Genomic DNA, 4,214 nt, shown 5'->3' on the forward strand with positions numbered 1-4,214 from the left:
AAGGCTCCCTGGCTAACTTTAGGCTCCATCTGTAGTTTATAAAGAAAACAACAATAACAAACCAACAAAATTTTCTTTTCCAGTTGAGTCGTCAATATGTTAGAGCCTGGATCTACCTTAGGCTGAAAGAAGGCAGGTCTAGGGTAACATCAAACCAAGCTTAACCTAGTAGCTAGCCCTACTAAGTTGGGAGAGGGCTCTCACCTTGTCAATCTCAAAGAAAATATGGCAAGTAAGGCTTGAGATGACTGATATGAATTCTAATTTTAGGCTAGGTATGTTTTCCGAGAGGATTTTGTTTGATTTTAATGGTTGGTTGCTAGATCAGATGGGGAAGGCAGCTTTGAGTCCGGGAAATCAATTGAGATTTGCAGAGGTTTCTGTGGGGTGAGGTAGGCAAGTGTTTTAGCACTTTGTAATGAATGTGATGGTGAGTCTAAATACTGGTGAGGAGTTGGAGAGGGCATGCAAATGTCATAAGTCCTCTTCAAACAACAAAAAACATGTAGAACTAAATAAACCCCAAGGTAGAGCACTAAAACACCAACGAATTCCACCTTTAAACTTGATTCAATTAGTTATGCAGAAAGAGAGATAAGATGGCACACATAAACATAAGATCAACTGAATTATAAATAAGAACACAATGCTAAATCACATTACCACAAGAATCCCACAATTTGCTACAAAACCCTGGTTTATTTCCTTGCCAAACTGCAGAAATGATGTACAAAATAGCTCAATGCATCCACAAGAGTCCAACCTTCTACCAAAGTCTAACCCCTACACTATGAAATTCATAGAATATATACATTTGCTCATCCTTGTACTAAGGGAATTGAGCTCAACCATTTTCTTCAAAATAGAATCAATTACATTAAATTTGGACCGAATTTCTGAAAATAGTTGTTGAAGACGAACTCGTATCTTTTAAACCATAGTACCTGTTACAAAACTGAAAGAGTTTTTTTTAGATAAGGTCATGTTGGAGAAAAACCTCTCTCAAATTTTGGAAATTCGTTTCCAGTTGCTCGTAATATGTGCCACAAAATCATCTCTAAAACAGAAAATCATTAAAAATTTAAATCTGTGAAAATGAGCTGTAAAGATCTAGTCACATATCCCAATTCATGACACCTGTGAATAAACTGAAAGAGGTTTTTGTTATATGGCTTGTGATTAACAAAAAATTCCTTGGGTTTTGCAAAATTACTTTCCATCTGTTGTAAAATGGCACCGCACTAAAATGACTAAAACAGTAAAAAAATATGAAAAATTTGTTTTGTTTTAATGTAGGCTCCAAATATCACTGTATATCTCCCACATAGTAGTACCTGTGCATAAACTGAAGGAGGTTTTTGTTATTTGGTATGTGATGAACAAAAACCTCTCACTTTTGAAAAATTCTTTACCATTATTTCAGAAACTGATTTTGTACTAAACTTGTCATTATGTGCAGCAACTGACCTCAAAACATGCATAACCAAGAATCACTCATTCATTTTGATCATATCTTCTAATCCGGGAGCCAGTTACGAGAGTGTGATATACCGTTGGAAAGATTTTTCTGAGCTTTTTCTGATGGACACACTTGTGACATGTTTTGTGTTGAAAATCATGTGCAAAACATCTAAAAACCAGACATAGTAAGAGATCATATTGATCTCTGGTGACACGGTGCGAACACTGGAACTAACACTTTCATCTCTTTAAGATCCCAAATCTTCAATTTTTTACCTGCCATCAAAACCAGAAGACATTATTAAACTAAAAATCACTTGAAAGATTTTTTAAAACCAAAATTAAATTCTATAACTAATTTAAAACTTAAAATAAAAAATAATAGAAAAATAATAAAAAATAACCATATTAAAACTAAAACAAATTTAAATCTAAAAATGATTTTACTAAAATTAAACAAAACTATTTTAATCAAATTCATAAATAAAAACCGAAAAAAAAAAAACATCGAATTTCCCTCCTGCACATGGCTCGGCGCAACCAGCAAAACAACATCTCGAAGAACCGAGAAAATCTCCTAAAGGATGCATTAGATCACGAACATAATTAGACCCGTTCTGAGAAAAACCTACATTTCAGATTTTCAAAATTTGCTCTGGTTTGGCAAGAATTTGAGCTGGAAATTGGTCACTTCACTGCATTTTTGCCCAATTCCAATAATATAACAGAAATATGGCCCCATTTTTGGTATCTTTAGATTGAATAAAAATGTTCGTTTGATTGGAAAAATTTAGAGAAACTCTGCGCTCCAAACAACTGAATCTGATATCATAGTCTGTCAAGATCCTATTCAAATAAAATCTAACCTCCAAATCTAGAAAAAGCAGATCAAATTGAGTGAAATCTCAAGAAGGAAGAGTGGTTTGGGCGTTCTGGTCGTCACTGAGAAATTGCCTCCGAAAGAACCTTGATTTTTTGCCAAATGGCGCATCAATCGATAAAAATGCCATGAGGCGAACTTATTAGGGTCACTCTGAGAAAAACCCGTGTTTCAAATTTCTCAGATTCGTCCTTAATCAACGTGCAATCGCGCCTGAAATTCATGCCATTTTCTGATTTCGTTTTTTGTTGATTGCAATTTTGGAATAAATCCCACATTGATCGGGCATGAGAGTACAAAGGTGTTTACAGCTGCCATAGCCCTAAAACGCGTCGAAGGTGTGGTATGGCTTGGTGGTTAATGTGTTGCTTTGTTTCACTTTGCATTGAGCATTGGTCTGTTTGATGGGTTGCTTTGTTTCCCTTTCATGGTAGATGCCTTCAGCATTAGCTTTGTATGTTTGGTGTTAGAGCTAGATGAGATGGCACTTTCAATGTTTGGTGTTGCTTGCTTGATGGCACTTTCATGGTAGATGCTCATACTTTCAATGTTTGGTGTTGCTTGCTTGATGGCACTTTCATGGTAGATGCTCATAGATGGTGTTAGAGCTAGATGAGATGGCACTTTCAATGTTTGGTGTTGCTTTGTTTCACTTTGGTGTTGCTTTGTTTCACTTTTATGGTAGATGCTTTGAGCATTAGCTTTGTATGTTTGGTGTTAGAGCTAGATGGCTTTATGTTTGGTGTTAGAGCATGTTTGGTGTTAGAGCTAGATGGCTTTATGTTTGGTGTTAGAGCTAGATGAGATGGCACTTTCAATGTTTGGTGTTAGAGCTAGATGGCTTTATGTTGGGTGTTAGAGCTAGATGAGATGGCACTTTCAATGTTTGGTGTTAGAGCCAGCTAGATTTATATTGGTTATATATATATATTTGGTGTTAGAGCTAGATGGCACTTTCAAGGCATTTATGGGCATATTTGGTGTTAGAGCTAGATGGCACTTTCAAGGCATCTATGGTAGATGGCTTGAGCATTGGTTATATGTATATGTTTGGTGTTAGAGCTAGATGGCTTGAGCATTGGTTATATGTATATGTTTGGTGTTAGAGCTAGATGGCTTGAGCTTTGGTGTTAGAGTTAGATATGTTTGGTGGTAGAGCTATTGGTGGCTTGAGCTTTGGGCTTTGGTGGTAGAGCTATTGTTTGGTGGCTTGAGCTTTGGGTTTTGGTGGTAGAGCTATTGGTGGCTTGAGCTTTGGTGGTAGAGCTAGGTGGCTTGAGCATTGGTTATATGTTTGGTGTTAGAGCTAGGTGGCTTGAGGATTGGTTATATGTTTGGTGTTAGAGCTAGACGGCTTGAGCATTGGTTATATTTTTCGTGTTAGAGCTAGATATGTTTGGTGGCTTGAGCTTTGGTGGTAGAGCTAGATGGCTTGAGCATTGGTTATATGTTTGGTGTTAGTGGTTATATGTTTGGTGTTAGAGCTAGATGGCTTGAGCATTGGTTATATTTTTCGTGTTAGAGCTAAATGGTTGACTTTTTATGTTTCGTGTTAGAGATATATGTTTGGTGTTAGAGCTAAATGGTTGACTTTATATGTTTCGTGTTAAAGTTAGATGGGGTTGACTTTATATGATGGCTTGAGCATTGGTTTTATATGTTTGGTGTTAGAGCTAAATGGTTGACTTTATATGTTTCGTGTTAGAGCTAGATGGGGTTGACTTTATATGTTTCGTGTTAGAGCTAGATGGCTTGAGCATTGGCTTTATATGTTTGGTGTTTGGCTTTTTATGTGTTTGGTGTTAGAGCTAGATGGTTTTATATGTTTGGTGTTTGGCTTTTTATGTGTTTGGTGTTAGAGCTAGATGGTTTT

At 36.4% G+C, this 4,214-nt stretch overlaps 1 long non-coding RNA gene across 1 annotated transcript; it reads right to left on the reverse strand.

The window, feature by feature from the left end:
• Positions 1 to 708: 708 nt before the first annotated feature.
• LOC149196429 (uncharacterized) lies at positions 709 to 2,669 on the reverse strand. The gene is made up of 3 exons (XR_016254133.1): positions 2,094 to 2,669; positions 1,468 to 1,737; positions 709 to 955 (listed from the first exon to the last, which is right to left on the reverse strand). It is a non-coding gene; the product is annotated as an uncharacterized LOC149196429 (long non-coding RNA).
• Positions 2,670 to 4,214: the final 1,545 nt, after the last annotated feature.

Source organism: Pinus tabuliformis, chromosome 2_2 (genome assembly GCF_031772625.1).
Source record: "Pinus tabuliformis cultivar Carrire ecotype Pingquan chromosome 2_2, CPIR1, whole genome shotgun sequence".
Taxonomy (NCBI): domain Eukaryota; kingdom Viridiplantae; phylum Streptophyta; class Pinopsida; order Pinales; family Pinaceae; genus Pinus; species Pinus tabuliformis.